At 38.8% G+C, this 21,026-nt stretch overlaps 2 long non-coding RNA genes across 2 annotated transcripts in view; one reads left to right on the top strand and one right to left on the bottom strand.

The window, feature by feature from the left end:
• Window positions 1-21,026, bottom strand: part of LOC132654203 (uncharacterized) — a 120,264-nt gene that overhangs the window by 4,042 nt on the left and 95,196 nt on the right. Inside the window, exon 5 of the long non-coding RNA XR_009591841.1 lies at window positions 16,612-16,695. This is a non-coding gene — a long non-coding RNA (uncharacterized LOC132654203). The remainder of the gene's footprint in view (window positions 1-16,611; window positions 16,696-21,026) is intronic.
• LOC132654202 (uncharacterized) overlaps window positions 1-21,026 on the top strand; it is a 76,247-nt gene that overhangs the window by 33,159 nt on the left and 22,062 nt on the right. The window lies entirely within an intron of this gene.

Raw genomic sequence — 21,026 nt, 5'->3', positions numbered from 1 at the left:
TGGGTAACCTAAGCATTCTGTTATGACTCTTTTTGACAAAAATGGATCATTTTAATATTTGTACCCATTACAGAAGCATTATGGAAAGATAGGGATGAATTGAAACAATCTCTTCTCCTTTGGCTTATAAACTCTAATAAAAACTATTCTTTTGTTTCCACAATAACCCAATCTCTACAAATACATGGATCATTTTGGGTATGATCTTCTTATGCACAGAGATCATGCTTTTTATAGATTCATAGGAAAACTACAACATCTCCCTGCAATAGAATAAATGATGGTAAGGACATGGACAAAAATATTTAAAACTCCCCTCAAATTAGCTTTGAGTGTTTTATGTCCATTAAACAGCAGGTGTTGACTCAAAGTAACTTATTTCCAGAATAGCCTAGCTTATCATGTATAGTTTGGAAATTTTAAACATTTTTCTGAAAAGGCTTCAGATGGGATATATTTTGTTATTGTTCATCATAACCAATTTGAACATAATACTTAGTGTATACTTAGTCTTTGTATTAAGTTTGTATGGACAAACTTCACCTTGCTATGCATTCCTTCCCACCTTGTTACATTCCTGTTTAAATTGCTGAAATGGACTTATTTAAATTATCAAGGCTCCTCTGCCTCTCCAGTCCCCCCCTCCCCATACCCACATGTTATCTGAGTACAAGAAGATGACAGGATGTCCTAAGAGGTGGCTAAAGGCCTCTGGCCTGTCTTTCTGGACCTCTGCTATTCTGTACCCCAATCACAGGTTTACTGAGTATCCTGTGACACTACCAAATATAGAAGCTGGAGCTTTGAGGGAGGAGCACAGGCAGGCCATGCTGGCCCCTATTTTCAAAGCACTTAGACCCTGATCCAGTCTCCCATTATCCTAGTATCTGTACATTTCACTGATCCCTTAACAGTTGGAAACTCAAGGATCTTCAGAATGCATAGATCCTTCACAGCCCGAGAACCCAGAAACATTGCTGGCCCTGTCTTGGAATTCAGTGGTTTTCCCCATCATCACTAATGTTTGACTGTGTGCTGCCTTGTTGCTGTTGCACCCTGATAAACAGAAGTCTATGAGGAACTTGAAATTTCACAGCCTCAGGCTGGTCCTGATCCTTCATCCATAAATGGCACAGTTTCAATCACAGTTTATGCATTTATTTTAATCCCACCAAAAGGGTTTGAATCCCATGAAATAAGAATTCAAAGCACACCTGACCTCTTGCTATTTGCGTCCTCCCTATCACCGCTCATCTTATGCGCAGCTAACTTCTTTGCTCTCTGCTATGAGCTGTACCATTTTACACCTCTTCGTGTTTCAGTTCACTCTCCTTTTGCTGAATCAGTAGTACTGAAAGAATTTCAAAGACTTATCAGAGGGGGAGAAGAGCCAATGGGATGTCTGCCGCATCTCTGCCTGCTTCTCCTTGCAGTATCTATTGGATTTTTTGATTGGTTGGTTGTACCTCCAAGACAATGACCTGGAAACCTGTTTGCCAGACTCTTAGGATTTTCCCTTAAATATTTCCAATCGGTGACACTAAGAGGAAATTGAGGAACACCCAATTTTTCTATATTCTAAAGATAGTTTCAGCAATGGCAATGATGCCAGTATGTGTGGCTAAGAAGTCTCCTGAGGTAATTTTTGTTTAACTGCATCACAGCAAAAGGCACAGGAATTCCAGGCAGTGCTCCTTTGGGCCTTCAGGCCTGGAGATAGAGTTGTCCTAGAACAGAAACCACTGTGCAGACAAGTTTATCCAGTTACTGGCTCTAGAGCCTTCAGGACTTCGAAACTGGTTCACTGTACTAAGTTAACTGCTTGAAATTCTTCAAGTGGATTATGTTGTCTGATTAAACACTCACTGATACAGGAAAATATGTCAATCGTATGCTCTCTAATATACTTAAACAAAGTACAACTGTAGAAATATTGTTAGTTGATTCTTTTGTAACTATTTAAACTAGGTTTATAGAGTAGTATTTATTAAACATCATAACTGTCTAACAAAATTATCCTCTATGAGCTAGAATTTATCTTAGAGCAAAAATTCAGAAACATTATTTACTATGATTCAATATTTGCTATGTATTTCAGCTAACCATGACTGTCTCCACTCTTAATGCTGAAATCTTGCTTTCTCACATTTTTGAAGTGTTCTTACCATACTGAAACACATATGGAAATAAAAATTTAAATGTTTGTCTTTCTTTTCATACTCCATTTAGAGCCACATGTGCTTCAGTTAATTTTAAAATTCCTCTTGGTTTGAAAATGTACAGCCATTAATCACTGACAGGAAAAGAGGAATGCAGTGGGCCACAGACTCAGGCACCCACACACATACTGCATGCATGCACAGCACACATACACAATAAGACATATACACCACACACCTTTTAAAACGAAAATTAAATATCATGTTCAAGCAAGCCCAGTTATAATTAGCTAAGTAAGGCCAAGAAAGCATCTTCCCATTTTCTGATTTCAAGTTCAGTATTCATTTCATAGACTCTATTCTGAGGTGGTATCTTTAGTGTTATCACATAAAACAAGGTTTATACTTTCATCCTCAGAAAAATGGAGAGATGTATGGAAAATAAGAGGTGTTTTATTTTTTGGAGAATTAAAGTGTTCCAGATTCCAAAGCAACAGTAAAGTCCCCAAACCAATCCGGGAAGAGAGAAAGAGCACGTGCAGGAGGAAAGAGCGCTGGTGCAGAGAAGCTGTTTCTACTCTGCTCACCTTGAGCCCATTTATGGAAAAAAAACTGTGTTATTAATAAATGGTCCAAAAAAATAGTCAGAGGCTCTGACTTTCACCACAGTAAGGAGTTCAATATCTGTCCTCATTTTCATTATTTTCCCAGCAACAGTACATCCTATTTGTAAAAATTGTTATAAAAAGAATAAAAGAACATAAAATATGTAACTAACTGCTCATTTGGATCAGAATGTTATGGAAACATCACTGATTTTGATGTATAACAAACATTTAAGAAACATTCAACTAATTGCTTTCTAAACTCATTCTTTTTTAAATTAAAAATAATGAAGTCAGGAGTACAACAATAATTGAAAGATATTTAATATTGACATTCTGTTACCAAAAACAGTTCCTTGGGTTTTATTTTAAATTCTATTGCAAATCACAAATCACCCATTTAAGACCAAAATAAAATTATATACACATATTTATACCCATAAAGTTTGGTGGAAAATTAACACATCTCTAGGAGAAGGAAAGCCTTACATACCACCATTTGGTTACATATTTCAGTTTCTTGCATATGTGATAAAGTAGAAATATGACATTTGATATTATCACTGACGGTTAATTCTGTGAACATTTTAATATTTTTTAGACATACCAAGATTTATATTTTTCCCTCTCCAAGTGAAAGTTAAAATTTAAATACCAAGCCATTCCTTTCTTTTGAAAGAATAAATGGTATAATACACCCCCCAAGGTTAATCTGTGTCCTTGCACCTCCAATGAATCCATGGCAAGAATGTTTTTTATTGCTCTGCCATATCTAAAATTGCTTAGTCCATACCCTTTAGACACATCATTTTTCAAACTTAAACTTCCAAGTCTCATCAGGAAAGAGCATATTACCCTAGATGCAAAGTGACGTCTCCTAACTCATGTTCTGGGGATGTGCCATTCTCCACCCAACAAGAAGCACCTATGTTTTGCATTGAAGAAATAATCTTGCAGAAAGCAAACACTGTTAGGATATCATAGACTTGGGATTGATTCTTTGACAAACTATATAGTTTGTTCTCCAAATTGTATCATCCATGGAGTCCTTGCCCTCACCATTCCCACCCCTAGTGAGCTTTTTAGTAGTTTCAAATGAATAACACACAATCACAGCTTTATCTTTCTTATCTCCTGTTCATTTTAAGCTTGTTGCAGTCTGAGTCTTTAGCTTTTTTCCAAAGAAGTGTGTCAAAGAAACTTTCTATGAGTTGATTTTTTTTCAACCAATATGTACATGCAACAGTTCTAACTCTTGGAACCTGTGAATATGAGCTTTATGGAAATAGGGTCTTTGAAAATTGTCAAAATAGAAAGAGATTGTTGTGATGGGCTCTATTCCATATGACTAGTATCTTTAAATAAAAAATTAAAGGCCTTGGGTAGAAAGACATTAAGGAACACATTCAGTAAGTAATGCCACAGAATACCAAAAGTTCCCAGCAATTCCCCTGAAAAATCTGGAATCCCGTGAAAAACTCTTCATCATAGTTCTCAAATGAGACCAAGCTAATGACACCCTGATTATAGACTGAAGTCTCCAGATCTGTGAGACAGCAAGTCTCAGTGTTGAAGTTACACGGTGTTCTGTTACGTTGGCCCTGGGAAGGGAGCACACACCCTGTCTTAGAGGAGAGCAAGCGTCGCCTCTAAAGCTCTTTTGATAAACTCTCCTCCAAGGAATAACTCAGTTGTCCCACAATTCTACAGTTGTCTTGAGGCCACTGTTCACAAACCTCCATGTCTAACTCTAGACTGTGTTCTTTGACTCAGGTGTGTTTCCAAGTGATCAGTCAATATCACCTAAGTTTATTCTCAAGTAGCACAATCAGGTGCACCCGCAATGCTGCTGCTGCTCCAAAGCAAAAATCTTGCCAGTTACTGGCATCACCATCTGCACAACCAGCCAAGCTATAGGGATGAGTCATAGCTCCTATCCTTTGTCTTTCAGCTCTGATAGACTGGTTCCACGCACATCTACATGTGACAAATCTGGACTCTGCCTCAGCTGTGCCTGCCGTACAGTGTTGGTTCACACCCTCCTCGCTTGCTCCGCTTTCTCAGGAGTCTTCTGAAGGCACTGCCGCCCACACACCCTGTCAGCTGCATGCTGTTTCAGCCGGATAGTTCTTGTGGATGGCCTATCATAGCTTCTCCTTTTTAAAACTCTCTGTTTTCCTGCTACGTATGTAACAAAGATGGAACTTCCTATGAAGACATAAAATATTTACAAATCTGATTGAGTCCTAACCTTCCAGCCTCATCTGCTACTATATCAACATGTTTCACCCCTATGAACACATCAAAATACTCTGGGCCAAACAACTATGACTAGTCACATAGTCCACTTTCATGTTGGAACACTGAATTGTCAAAATGAATTTGCTAGCACTATAGTCTTGGCAAAACAATTAGATGTTAGCACAGTGCGGAAAATCACTGAGTTACTGCTTGGAGGACAGTTGTTAAAGAGATAGCCACTTATAGCCAATTTTGTATAAGTGGGAAGTACCTGCACTTATTTTAAGCCACTAGCCTATAAAGCCATCTATACTGAGTGGTATATGACCCATATGCATTGAGATTTACCCTGTTAGACTTTGCTTTGACTCACATAATAAGGTATGGTGCTGTGATATCAAACTGGGAAAGCATGGGAGTGGCATTTTCGGGTTAGTGACATTCTATATACTTGAAGAGTTTTAAGATTAAAACAATCAAAGAATATTATGCAAATGTGTCTTTGTATCTGCTCCTCCTTGAAGATGCTGCCTGCAGACACGTCTTCACCTCTCCTGTTCTCTCTGCCTTCTCAGCGGCTTCTGTGTTTGCATCTCTCTTAAGTTCATCTGTTTTCTCCTCTCCTCACACATTCCGACTAAATTGTGTGTTCATTCAGGTCAGGATGTACACCTGACTTGCTTTTAATCTTCGTCATCGGCTCCCTCAAAGTGCAGGGCATTGTCTTTGCTCACTGAATGTGGATGGAGTGAGATCAGTGGCAGAAAGTAATAAATGGATTCTCTTAATAAATGCACCATGTCTCTGGAAATCCATAGTGCTCACATTTTGCCTGATGGGCTCATTTTGGAGTGATTGGATGCCTTTTATTGGCTAATGTCTGCCATGTGGTAATGTCTTCATTTGCTGAGTTGATGTTCCAAATCTTACAATTCTTAGTCATAATTATTAGTTTTTCCCCTGAATTTTGTGCTTCATTGAGGTTTTAAAGGGTAAAATTAACCTCCCAGCTTTTCCTCCATAAATTTATAATTTCATTGTCATTTCATTGCTATATTGGCTTCCATTTCAGAGGTTTGTCCAGCTTAGGTGGTTCCGTGTCAGTTGTTTTTACCTTCTCACAAATGCAGATATTTCCTCACACTCTAATTTGCTCAACTGAGTAGCAATAAACAGTATAAACATGAGGAGGAATTATAACTTTTATTTACTTAGACAAGACAAATCTTAAGGGAAATGGAACTTGATTTTTTTTGTCTATGCTAAAATTATATTAAAATTTATGAAAATACTCATTCCTATAATGTTCTTCCACACTTTGACATCTGTTTATCTGGATATAAGTCAATGTTTACTGCAGAATATAAAACTGTCAAATGTACTTTAAGAAGGTTTTTGTTAGTTTTTGTTTGTTTTAGTTTGTTTGTTTTGTTGTTGTGTTTTGAGACAGGGTTTCTCTGTATAGCCTTTGTAGACCAGGCTGGCCTTGAACTCACAGAGATCTGCCTGCCTCTGCCTCCCAGAGTGCTGGGATTACAGGCATGTGCCAGTGCACCTGGCTTTTTAGGCAGCTCTTAGGGGATGTGTGAGGCATAAACTTCACTTACTCCCTCAACAATATGATAACCTAATGATTTAAATCTGACCTAGGAATGTATTGGTCAGATTTCACACATGATATTAGACATAATTTCAACGATTAAATGTACTGGGAAATGTCTCATTTTCAGTGTGTTGGATAAAGCTATTATCTTCATTAGATTTGTGTACTACTCTGCATGATTTTTAAGTACACAGCCATCACTGCTAGTAGGTCAAGATAGCACTCACATAGAGGCCTTTAAGAAAAGGTATGACTGTAAGACTGAACATGCTGAAATTATAATTTTTGAGATCCTCTAGGAAAAAAAAAGTTCTTATATTAAGTTTTTACTACATTTGCCTATTTTTCCTTATTTGTAAATAGTTTCTTCCCTGCTGTCTTTGATGCATGTAATCCCATCATTATCCCCAACCATTATTCTATATGTCTTCCTTCTTCAAATCATGGTTCCAGCCAATGCCTATGAGTAGTAAAGTACTCTAGGTCAATAACTAATTGGCAAGAAAGTCTCACTTTATGTCTCCAAGTATTCAGACTTGTTTTTTAGCCTTTACTAAAATTCATGTTTCATACAAGGTCTTAGTAATATTTACCCATTGATCCCAAGTCTGATTTGCTATACATTATACTAGTGGGTTGAAGTGATTTTCCAAGTGGAGTCTGCAAGGCAGTTTACCTTAGGAACTTAGTTATGCAAATTTTCAAGCTCTAACCTAAAGCTACTGAATGCAAAACCCTGGTTTTCAATCCGGGTTCCCGTTTGTTGCCTGAATGCCTTTGATGAGCAGTGAAGTTTGAGAGCTAAAGTTCATCCTTTAGCATTACCTTCTCCTACCTCCACATGGTCCTTGCTTTTCTCTGCTCTGTAGCCAATCCTTTCTGGATACTTTGCTCCCCTTTTGTAAAGTATAAAGGCTACAGAAGAGGTTTTTCTCTGTTTTAAATGAATTTTATTGTGTAATCTAAGGTTTACAACAGCATGTTATGGGACACATAAAGAAAGGGAAGTGATTGCTATCTTGAATAAGGTTAATACAATCACAATCTCACTTGTGTGTGACAAGAGTAGCTAAAATCTGCTTAACAAAACCTCCCAATGCAACTTTGCCTCTTAATCTCTCTGTTATGCCCCTTTCAGAAATGTTTGATTTTAGAGAGTGGGAAAAGGTTGACCAAGGAACATTAGTGTTTCTACTTTGCAATGCACTATGGGGAATATATAGAAATTGTGGGCATGCATTTTTAAATTAAGCATGGGAGACATGAAAAGATAGATTTAAGAAAATTTGCTTAGAATTGTGACTGTCCTCCCCTTGCTCCAGGTACTTATTAAAGCAACATATATTTTAAATCATATATTTTGCATTTTTCTCTTGCTAAATACACTGTTTCTTTAATTCAGTACTAATACAAAGACTAGAATATATGGAGACCATTTATTCAGTTTGCACAGGTAAGTATCCTGCTTGGTGCAGTGGGCCTAAAGACAGCAGAAGGATAAGGAAACAGAAAAAAAATCAGCAACCTATTCCTATCTTCATCCCATGCCTTTTAAGAATTACTGACTAATTCCTATTCTTTCCTTCCTCATTAGGCTCCCTTTTGCCTTGGTTTCTTCTGCTCTGTGAATTATCTATGACCACCATCACTAATTTTTAAGTGTTTTTTTTTAAATTACACAACTAGTCCATAAGTACTGAAACTTTTATAGATTCTACTGCTTACTAACATGTTTCCTTTGAAGGAAATTCATTTTCAGAATCACAGCTTTGCACCTTTTATGCTCATTGATCCAAAGTGATAAACCTTTTCCCCTCAACCAAAGGGAACTCTTTCATTATGCTCAAAAAGACTAACCTAGAAAATCCAATCACTTAAACTTTCCAATGTCTTCTTTACTTCATCTCTCTGGATGAAGTATTTTTATAATATTTATAAGAATATTCTTTTTCCACCCTCCCTGAAGCACACTGCCTTTCATAGGCTCTATTCCAAAGGAAATCTATATTTCTCAAGCTTCCCCTACCTCTTTTTTTCAGTTATTTCTTCCCAGAATTTTCTTCAGGTCATCTTCCCTGTACATCTTTTGAATTTCTAAAACTTTTGAATGAGTCTTTTCTTTTTTCTTTATTTATATTTTTACCTTTCAGAAATTTTTAATTACTTTTATTTTTATTAATTACAGTTTATTCACTTTGTATTCCCCCTGTAGCTCCCTCCGTCCTCCCCTCCCAATCTCATCTTCCCTCTTCTCCACCCATACCCCTCCCCCAGTCCACTGATAAGGGAGGTCCTCCTCCCCTTCCCTCTGATCATAGTCTATCAGGTCTCATCAGGAGTGGCTTCATTGTCTTTTTCTGTAACCTGGTAAGGCTGCTCTCCCTAAGGGGAGAGGTGATCAAAGAGCAGGGCAATCAGTTCATATAAGAGACAGTTCCTGTTCCCATTATTGTGGAACCCACTTGGATACTGAACTGCCATGGGCTACCTCTGTGCAAGGGTTCCAGGCCATCTCCATGAGTGGTCCTTGGCTGGAGTATCAGTCTCGGAAAAGACCCCTGTGCCCAGACTTTTTGGATCTGTTGCTCTCCCTGTGGAGCTCCTGTATAATTTATTCACTTTTTATCCCAGCTGTAGCCCCCTCCCTAACTCCTCTCCCACTTCTCCCATGCTCCTTCCCCAGTCCACTGATAGCAGAGGTCCTCCTCCCCTTCCATCTGACCATAGCCTATCAGATATGAGTCTTTTCTTATCTCTTATCTCTTCTCATCCTCTCTGCCTTGAGTAGCCCCAGAATCTACCACCATTTCTCTTCTGCCTCCTTAGCCTATGCTTTTCCATTGCATTAATTATGATCATCAGACTCTTAATTATAATTTCTTTTCTCTTTTTAAATAATTAATTTACTTTTTATTCACTTTACATCCTGGTTATAGCCCCATCCCTCCTCAAGGTTTCATGGTGAGTAGGGGATAGAGTATATAGACCAAACACAGTTTGGAAGGAAATCTGATGAATGTTATCAGCTTAGAAATTAAACTTAGCCTCCTATCCTCCTGATAATTAAGTCTAATGTCTAAGTTGATAACATTCATCTGAAAATGCTAACAGAGACTCATGAGATTTCCTTCCAAACTGGTTTGGTCTACACACTGTCTCCCACTCACCATGAAACCTCAATATTATTTATATTCATACCTATTTATTTATCTTTTTTTCTTTGTCTTAGTTAGGGTTCCATTGCTGTGAAAAGACACTATGACTACAAGTTTTATAAAGGAAAACATTTAATTGGGACTGACTTAGAGTTTCAGAGGTTTAGGTCATTATGGTCATGGCAGGAGATATGATGGCATGCAGGCAGACAGGGTGCTGGAGAAGGAGCTGCCAGTTCTACATCTTGATCCATGAATAGCAGAAGGAGACTGTGCGCCACACTGGGCATAGCTAGAGCATAGGAGACCTCAAAGCCCAACCCCACAGTGACACACTTCCTCCAACCAGCCTACACTTACTCCATCAACGCCACACCTTCTAATAGTGCCACTCCCTATGCACCAAGCACTCACCACACATGAGTCTATGTGAGCCATGCCTTCTCAAACCACTGCGTCCTTCATCACCAACCAACAATAAATGATTTTATTACCATTCCTCTACAGTGCCAGTCCTGGCATGTGTGACCTCTTGCTTGAGTCCCTACAATAGTCTTGTAAGTAGCAACTGTCCTTTTCACACTGCTGGTTAGGATATAACACCAGTGAGAACCATTTCAGCTCCCACATTTCTCAGTAGTTCCCATCAAAGATAAGACAGAAGCTCCTACCCCTTCTGTACACTCAACATTCTTATAACTTGTCATCCTAATAACAAAACAAATTGATGTCATCTGAATTACACTCTTTAAACAGCTTGTGTCTACTGCCATGAGGCAGTGAGCAAAATTTCCCCACTCTGTTCACAATCTTATTTATTGTTTATTTACTTTTATCTTTCTCCTCACCTATATGGGTCACCATGTCTTTGGCATCCAGCACAGAAAACTACCAGTCAATGTGTGCTCAGTGAGTAAGGTATCAAAGGTGCCACTTGCACATTTTTAGGACTAAACTAAAATTTTATCTACAGAAAGAAATTTCTCTGATTCCCAAGATCAAACCAGGTCCCCTCACTGTGATTTCTCAGTGTACTACATTTATAGACATTGCCACATGTTAGTTGGTTGCACATTTTACTATTTAAAGAAACTTCAGTTGTAGAACTAGAAAAAAACAACTTAATATAAGAAAAAAAAATCTCCAAAGTACATTTCATTTTAGTGTTTATTGTTTACCAGTAGAGCAAATTTAAAATATTAAGTTAATCTCAGTATTCAGGGTATGTGTGTGTTTGAATATATACATGTATTAATATAAACAGCTGGTTTATCCACCTAAGTTTTATACTTTTTTCCAAGGAAGCAGTTTAACAGCCCTTTGAGACTGATAGAGTGATATCTGTTAGATATAAACGATGATTGCAATCAAAGTTCTGATGCCCAAAGTCGCAAATTTATTAATTGATTTAATTCAATATAAATAAGAAACAAACAATAGAAAAACTCAGCTCTTAGTTCTTGATGCATACTTTTCTATATTTATTTCCAAAGTACGGCTATAAAGAGAAACAAAACAAAGAAAGATACTTTTTTAATCTTATTCCTATTTCCTTTTCCATGAGCAAAGAGGCTGAAAAAGCATTACAGAAAATAAGACCTATCATGCAATATGAAAGAAAAATGATGTACTTATACCAACCTTTTCACTTAACATGGAACTGAAAGTGTTTCGGTCTTATAATGCCAGCACATACTAGTTTTAATAAAAAAGCATTTTTTTCTCATATCACATTACATTTGCCACTAACACTTTGAAAATGTAGTCACACAACCTGAATTGCATTGAATGGTAATTAATTATTGACATCCAGGCGACTAAATATAACACTCTGAAAAGATACATTTTTAACTTCTTATCAAACTTGGAACAAATGCATATCAAATAATATAGACAGTGTTGCCCTGAGGGTTGTTACTAAGGGGTCTCCATCACTAAAACTGAAGTCTCTTACAACTCAGAATAAAAGTAAATATATGGGTCCGTATGGCTAGGTAAATTGAGGAAAATGCCACCTAAATAGCTCAGCCATCTGGCTGCAGAACCTTACAGCATTCCAGCCATTCTATGGCAATGAGCTTCCATTCCTTCTGTGGATAAAGAGGCTGAATGAGAACAAGCGAAGCTCAAGGAGGTGCCAGTCTGATATGCTCTGTGTGAAAGTGCAGAGAGGCTGCATTATGAGATTCTGGCTGATGGAAAACCAAATTCCTTACTGATCCTTCCTTTCCTGACCCCAACACTGGAAAAAAATCTTAGTTTCTACCTTATTTGGTTATTTATAAGTTGAGCACAGATGATTAGCAGGTAGAAATAAGGAAAGAAATGAAAGGAAATAAGCCAGCAACAGCTGTAAGCAAAGGACAGAGACTTGTGGATTTGGAATTTTTCAGTTCTGTATTCACTAGCTATGTGTTGTTGAGACCTTAACAACCCCAAGCCTTGGCTCCAAGTGAGGTGCTCTACAGTGAGGTGTCCGCCCCAGAGAAACTGTTCAAGCTTTAAACATTCCCAACAGACCAATCGCTTGGACTTTCTATTTTATGCTCTTATAACAGACTACCTGAGATTCAGTAATTATAAAGGACAACAATGTATTTCTCACAGTTCTAGAAAGCTTCAAGACCCAGAAGCAAAAGCCCAGGCATCTGGTAAAGTCTTCTTGCTACATCATCACATGGCAAAAGGTAAATGGGCCACAGAATGTCGAACTGCCCCTTTTCTAGTGATACAAACCCCATTCTTGAGATCAGAGATTTAACAGACTAACCCTCTCTTAAAGATCCTTCATCTAAATTCCATTTCAATGTCAGTTAAATTTCAACATGAGTTTTGACCATGCACTCTGTGTTACTGTCCACACTACACTGGAGAGAAACCCATGAAGACAGTTGCTTGTGCCCATCTGTCTGTGTAGACTTGGTCTGTGTCTATGTTGGTCACCATTATTTCCCCAAGGTTTTGTGCACTGTGCTGTTTAGAGGCTCGCATCCCAACGACTTGCCTGCGGAGCCACACTGTTCACTACAGTACTCTGAGCCACAACAGACAAACGGTCATGTGATGCCTTGTGGGCTGTGAGAGAGGCTCTAAATTTTGTGCCCATTATTCTTCCTTTCCATGTGTTGGTGTCCAACAACTCAAGATGCTTCTGTCTCCTTCCCTATAAGATGAGCAAATCCCCTGCTACCGGGTGATTACTGTGGCATAAGGAATGACCAAAAATAACTGAATAACAAGCATTTGCCTTTGCTTACAAGTCTGCAATTTAGACAAGGCTTAACAAGAAAAGCTCATTTCTGTCCCATAATGCACTGGAAGGGCCAGGACATACAGACATTGCCAGTTGTTTGCTCGGTGAACACTTGTTTCTTCTCAGCACTCCAGGAGAGTTCTAACAGAAAACTCCTCAAAAAGGAAGCTACACAGAAACTATCCCTCTCTTTTTGTCTCACCTTTACAAATCATGTAACAGTGGTTCTTAACCTGTGGGTCATGACCCCTTTGGAGGTCAAACAACTGTTTCACAGGTATCATATATCAGATATTCTGCATATCAGATATTTACATGATAATTCATAAGAGTAGCAAAATTACAGTTATGAAGCAACAATGAAAATAATTTTATGGGTGCGGTCACCATAACATGAGGAACTGTATTAAAGGGTCACATCATTGGGAAGGTTGAGAACCTTAGAACATTGCTTTGTCAGACTCTGTTAGTCAAGACAGTCATGGAACTCATGTGGGGATGAAACAGACTTGACCTCTACAATTTGTACATAAGAGAGTGACGAAACTGTGTCAGACATGCCAAAATGAATGTGTCGTTTTGGATGAACTACACTGTGTAGCTCTGATTATTACTGTGTTGTTAGGAACAGGCTACAATCTGTACTAGAATCTGATTTTCCTCAGAGGAAATCTGTACTTAGCAAAAGGGTGGACTGTACAACTCTGTGATAGCTACACCCTATGTAATGACATGGCTAGCCGAGTTCTGTTCGCCACCAACCACAATAATGTGCAAAGATTAATAGTGGAAATTTCCCGTGGTCCTTGGTAGATAGGTAGGAAATTCTTGGACCATGGAATCTAGAAAGAAATTAGCCCTCGTATCAAACTGTAAAAGGATGGAGACATAATCACATTGAACAGCAATGGAGAACGAAAGTAAATATTTATGGAGTCCTTGTTGCAATAGGCCGCCTGCTTAGGTTATGAAAAATCTTTCTAGAGTCTGTCCAGCTTGCCTTTTCACTGTCTAGGAGCTCATATGGTTAAGTCATCATAAAGCTCAAAAATTTCAGACCTGATAGGCTAGAGTCAGAGGGAAAGAGAGGAGGACCTCCCCTATCATTGGACTTGGGGAGGAGCATGCGAGGAGATGAGGGAGGATGAGTGGGATTGGGAGGGTACAAGGGAGGAAACTGCAGCTGGGATACAAAGTATATAAACTGTAATCAATAAAAATTAATTAAAATTTTTCCCATTGTACCATCCCTTATTTAATCAACACAGCAGTCCCGTCAGATCATTTTTCTAACATTGCCCAAGACTTCACTAGATTGGCTCCCCTTGAAGCATAGGATAGCCTCCTCTGTAAATGCGGTGTAAACTTCTAAGAGCACATGTTTGCAGCCCGCTGGTCAAGATGCTGTGGCTGTGTGATGGTATGAGAGGAGATCATCACAGAGGACCTCAAGACAGTGGGAGCAAACACTTTCAACATTTCTGTCACTTAAGCTTCTCTAGGTCACTTATAGGGATTAAATAAAATCAACCCTTTATCATGCATATTTACTTTTTTCATTCCAAGAAAGTCATTTGTTTCTAATATAGTTTTTCTTTGTCTATACCAAAGTATTTCTTCTCATTTACTTCTGTGAAATTCTGAACCATCAGAAAAAATGTTTTTATAAAATGGTTCCATTTAGAGATAATTCTGTAGCAAAGCCCTAAGGACCTTGCTGCAGTGAAGTTTCAGGATAATAGTCTCTTAGATGCAATAATGCAACCATTGTAGCCTCCATCATGGAGTCCTGGTTTAATGAGAGTTTTCCTTCAAGGCATCTAATATCCACTCAGTTCACTTAAGAAAGTCAGGTAAAACAGGTGTTTCCTCAATTAACAATTTAGATTCCTGTTACATGAAAATAAGCAAATCAAAATAGAAGATAATATTCCTAGCAAAACACAGAAATTCTCTACATTTCCTATTTTCCCAAAGACCCCGAGTATACCATTCATCTATACATTTTAAAGTAATTAATTTAATGCATACTGTGCAAAGAAAAATATCCAAAAAAGTCATTCTCCACATCCGCCTCACTTTAGCCAGCACATGTTTAATCATAAAAACCTGTCAAGCAGTGAAGTATAATTTTTAACTTCTAAATTAACATAAGTATTATGATTACCTAAAATCTACAATGCTATGAAAACTCTTGCTTAGATCTTTTAAGACCAGTATTGTCTGTGCTTGCAAAGCATGCCCATATCTTAGGTTACTTCACTGGCAGCTTCATTTGACTTTGAAAGAACAGGAACCCCCTCAGTGCTCTTTACTGGTCATTCCCACTTTTAATTCATTGTGAATTGCTCTCGGAAGACTCAAAGTTTTCTTCAGGTACTATCCAATGGAATTCTTATTATGAAGTAATGTAAATTAGAAAGCTTTCTCAACTCCCTCATTTAAACCAGTCATGTGAAAACCAGTTCCCTGTATTGTTTTTTATTTCCTCTAAAACTTTTAAAGAAACCTTGAATGTGTCTGTGATCCTAAATAATCTATCCAAAGACATCTCAAAATGTCTTCTAAGAAGACTTAGTAAAGAATTATAAAAACAAGGGAGGAGGTGTACAAAACTGTAGGAAATATATAGGGCCTGAGCATGTCTTCCTGTGAACATGGTCTGCTCTGGTTTCCATGTTCCTGTTCATTTACACCAGCTCTAACAACCTAAACATGCATCCATGTTAAATATGTCCACTTTCCCTTTCTATTCTAACTTACGCATTTCAAAAAGAGATTTGCTCATGTTTAAGGTGAACAATTTACCTCCCAAACCAGAATACTTCTCAGGATAAAATAGAGTATTCTTAGTAATTATGCCTCCCCATCTCTACCAACCAGGACTGTTGTGAATGCACTGGGGCCAAGGTCAGCTCTACATCTAGACAATGCAATAACAATTAGTCTAAGAAAATTTAGGATCAGATTGACAGTTATTCTCCAAGAACATCATAAAACTATGCATTGCCTTATATCCAAAACTTCTTTTATCCAAAACTTCTGCCATGGTGTTGGTGTGAGGTCTTAGTTGTTGCACTTGAAGGCTTCAGCACTTGATGAGCTGCTAAGAATCAGCTCTTCTCAGGGGTCTGGAGGAGCGTCTCAAGTTCTTCCCCGTTTAGAGGAGCACTGGATAAGCGGTTGACAGATCAATCCAGTGCTCAAAACATCTGACCAGACAGTCATTATAATGAAACCGTTTCTGAGTGTATTGTAATTTCACAGCAGAAAACTTAGAATTTTGACTGAATGAACCTTCTAGATCAGGAGCTGGGAACTCGACTGGCATTTCCCTGAGCTAACCTCTCTCCCTCAGAACTGCGTGAGCCCCAAGAGGCTGAGTTCCCTCATCGTTGAGGCTTATAGTTGGGATAGACTTACACCAGACTTCTCTGATGAATGGGGATTGTTGAATTACATGCCCCACTCCAAAGGCCGTAGCTCCAAAGGCAGGTTATTTTCTTCCAATCCCAGTTGAGTGAGAAAAATTTATTCTTTTACTAGTCAGAAAATAAACTTGATGCATGCTCCCCAGGAGATCCATGTGCCGTACCTTTTTATGACAGAGTGCCACATGTACATCAGGAAAAGTAGGTCTCCACGTGGCCACAGCTCTGCTCCACGATTCACTCCCAGCCTGTAAGGTAAGAGAGGCTGAGACCAGAAGAGGAAAATAGACCTGCCCCTCCTTCTGGCTTTACTAATGCTCTGGGGTGAATGGAGCTGCTGAGACTCAGCTCTGCACAGCAGACGTGAAGCCTGGAAGGACAGACCTTTTTGTGACATTTACTCTTCCTTTGAGCTCCCAGACCACACTGCCTGGGTTCTTGCTCATTCTTAGCTGGCTTGCCTTCTTGCATTTTCCCAGTAGGTTTAACTATAGCAACCCCACCACATCCCCACCCCACTCCCACTGAACCCAAGTTGGGAAACCAGCTATTCTCCGTCCAGCCATGACCGTTGTCACCGAAGACATTGCCAAATATCTTCACTATGTGGCAGGCCTTCCATTCTACAAAAGCAAATGGTATCCCGCCTGCTTCAAGCAAAGAGAGGGTTTCCCCTCCGAGTAAATGGTTATCAAAATAAAACATGGCCGTGTGTGTGTGTGTGTGTGTGTGTGTGTGTGTGTGTGTGTGTTGACGTAGTTCTGAATATCTAATATCCTTAGTAATGTATATACTTTGATTCTTTGATAGTCCAGGAATAAATTGACACTAAAGAAAAATGCCCACAGTTAAAGTATTAATGGAATTAAAATGACAATTGCCTTACTGTAAAGGAAAAAAAAAACACATTTAGTTAAAGCTTACAAATATATATATATATTTTTTTTTACATGCATACTTTAGCCTACCATGGTGTAATCAAGCATTTTTATGAGTCCCACTTATATCAATAAGTAAAAGAGGACATATCAGATAAAAAAAAAAGTTTAAGTCTCAGAAACCTGAAGAACAAATGATAGGACAATACAGGAAGCAGCGTCTAGTTCTGCTGGTTTGACTGGATTCATCCTGCTGCCAAATGCTATTTACTTTTTCTTGGCTCTATGTGGAGATGCTCTGACCAGACTGAAAAAATAAGAATCTGGGTTCATTGTATAAATGTTTATTAACAGATCAACAGTCTGATATATTTTTCAATAATATATCAGTTGGAAGGACTATCTTCCAACCTCTTGAATGTTGAGTCAGAAAGGTCTGCTTTTATCAACACTGTCCTCCATGCTGTAGACAAAAATGGTCACAATATTTTCATAAGGGGAAAAAAATGATAGAAGTAACTTGCTTGCTGGACAATCATGTGTGTCCAATTTGTTGTTCTTGAAGGTTACACTAAGTAAGTAAAGCTGTGTAAGAAAGGGGTAAACAGTGCCAGGTAGCAGTGGTTGAAAGAAGGTTCCTATTCCATGCTGGAAGCTAAGAAGGCATATCTGGGAGGAATGGTATTCACATAGAAAGTCAGACCTCTAATAGGCGGACATTTTCAGCATTTCAATGAAACCAACTGGCTAAGAGAAGGTGTCAAATAGGTGTGAAATGAGCTACAATTATGAGTGATACACTTTCTTTTAAGGTAGTGTGCTTTGTTCCTGGTGGTGCCTTGCAGCAAAAAAGTTAATTTAAATCCTGAAAATGGAATGCAGCTATATTGATTTAAATTCACTAAGCAAGTCTTGGAACCCATTTCCTGACTCCTGCATAAGTGCAGAATCTGAGTGAGTGTGTGTATGCCCTGGCATGAGAGCACCGTCAGCTTTCTACTATTTATGAGTGAGTCGTAGTTTATTAGAACCCACCACAATGTATATTAGCATAAAACACATAACTTGAATTGTCAGTTTATAAAATTTTCAGAATGTATGGCTATACTTCTGCTCTTACTGTAAATTTTTATATAACTCTGATGATTTATTCTACCTAGGGAAATACTGGCTCATATCAGGCCTTGGCTGGCGTTTCAGGGCTGGGGAGTATGTGTGTGTGTGTGTGTGTGTGTGTCTTTGTACAGCTAGACTTTTTTTGTTCTTGGTAATGGTGGTGTTGACATTTTATTACACTAATTGTATTCCTGGACCCCATGCCAAAGACAGAATTGCAGACAAAAGAACGGGTGGATGAATGTGCAGAAGCATGTGGCTCAGCTCAGTTGATAGTGACTCACAGATAACTCACTGTAAGCTATGACTAAAAATATTTGAAATGTTTACAGGCTGCATAATATATATGTTTGACATATTAAAGGAGACTTCTATCAGCTGCTCAGTAACCATTCCAGAAAAACGCCTCGAAAGAACTCAAGCAAAATCAGAGCCGCTCATCTGCAGTGCTGTTTCTAATTTGGAGGCAAATTCATCTCTGACACACAGCAGATTCCGTTCAGGTGGAGGCAAGCCCCTTTCTGCTCCTCTCTCTGCCAGTCAAATTATGTCATCAGTAAAGGATCACTGGTTTTTAATGATACGGTGGCCTCCACACTGAGAAACAGTCCTAGCAGAGCAGTGTGCATGGCCAATAAAACGGCTGTCACCAAATTACAATTGACACTTAACATCACTAAATCTGCAGTGTAATTCCTTGTGACAGTTGTGTAGGTATATTAGAAGAAAATAATTTACTTCAAACCCGGCATGTTAGACACATTTTCCTGAGCGTGATTCATGTCACATTTACAGTCGCCAAAGCAAGCAGTCTCGAGGCAACCTTAATCGGCGGAGAGCGTACAGACACTAACATGTTCATTGAAGTATGATTATTTATGCATGCAATAAACAAAGCTAGAGCAGTTGTTCATTGTAAGTTTTAATTGTTATTGGGGGTTTTAATTGTTATTGGGTTTTAAATGAATATTAGCCTCTTTGCTATAGGGAATAAGAAAAACTATTTTTAAAGCCAATTTTTATGAAAAAGACATTAGCTAAAAAACGCTCCCCCCATTCAGTGGACCCTGCTCTATTCTAGATTATTCGTATTTGCACTTAGAATCCTATGCACACTGATTACCGCATGACGGATGCTCCCTCAACTTCCAAAACACAAGTAAACTTAAAGAGCAACGTAGTGTTCCCTTCTTCACTAAGTAATAATAGTGGGAAACAGAGGTTTGAGGGCAGCTGGTTTATTATGGAACACTATTTTGAAACATTCATAGAGAGCAGATCAGCAGTCAGACCCTTCGCTGGCATTATAAGCATATATAAATATGTGACAGAGTTAAAGGTCTCCACTCTTCAGAATGAAGTGGTTTGAATGTCTGGTGAAATGGGACTGCAAAAAATTCATTCCAACTTTGTCTCTAGGCAATTCACCTTTGGCCCAGTGATGATATGAGTCTTTCTGCTGATGGGAAGATATAATAAGTCAGCTCAGACAGTCCTGAGAAGGCAGGGGCCTATTTGTTAGCAGAATGAGGCAGGTGTACTCTTCGATGGGAGATTGGCTCATCCCAGCGTGATAATTACCTCACAGGAAGCCCCCAAGGTTACACATCAAGTACAGAGGAGATGCAGGTCCAGTCCTGGAAATGGGCATGCCTGTGTCATTAAGCAGTCTTAATTTAGAAACTTCAAATTTAAGAACACAGATCAGTTAGTGGTAATTTCCCCGTCCCTTCATTAAGACGTTAAAACGTCGGCAGCGAGAGCAAACTCAGCAGAGAACCACAGGGGCCATTGCTGCTCGGCGGCGGCACAAGAGGACCAACCTGTCTGTCTGTATTGGTCCATTTTCTTCTCAAAGTGAGAAACTGCAAACAAGAAGCCACATTCGGTGGCTGTGTTCCTGTAAGCACTGTGTAATGTTTGCTCAGTCCTACCTTCAGAAAATAATTATTGAAATTGACTTGCATATTTCCACAATAGAATCCCTGCTGTGTTTTATTTGGGTCATTTATATAAAATTGAAGAACACAAATTATACACCCTAACACCCGGCTTGATGGACTGAGTTCTGGGCTGCGAACACACAGCTTAGCTAAACAGAGCTGTGTCACCGCCTGAAGCCACGGCAAAAGCTAGAACCTCTTTGGTTTTCTAGGTCAGTGGTGATGACCTGCAGAATTCTTCATCGGCGCTGGCCCCTGGAGCAAACTCCTGACAGCACAGGCTGGTGGTAAGGCAGCGGCCATCTGACTGTGTGACCACAGCTGCCAGGGCAGATCTGCCAACACAAGGTTATGGGGTACACTCATATAGAAGAGACAAAGTGGAAGTAGGATAGAGAACTGGGCTAATAAGGTTAAAAATCAAGGCGTTTCACTGTGGCTTTCAGGAAGGTGTGTCAATAAGATATTTCTAAGAACATCTTAGCCAGGGCCAAAAGATTGAAAATGATTGCTTATTAAACACACCCGATAGCAAAGACTTACGAGTTCAAGGAACTAAAGCTTTTCGTAAACACCAATATCAGAACAACAATTCTAAGAAAGTTCAAGGTGATTGTATACTGAATCCTTCTTGTGAATAAA

This window comes from Meriones unguiculatus, chromosome 5, assembly GCF_030254825.1.
Source record: "Meriones unguiculatus strain TT.TT164.6M chromosome 5, Bangor_MerUng_6.1, whole genome shotgun sequence".
Lineage (NCBI taxonomy): Eukaryota > Metazoa > Chordata > Mammalia > Rodentia > Muridae > Meriones > Meriones unguiculatus.
Note: the sequence above shows the minus strand (reverse complement) of the source record. Positions and strands in the feature narration are given on the sequence as shown.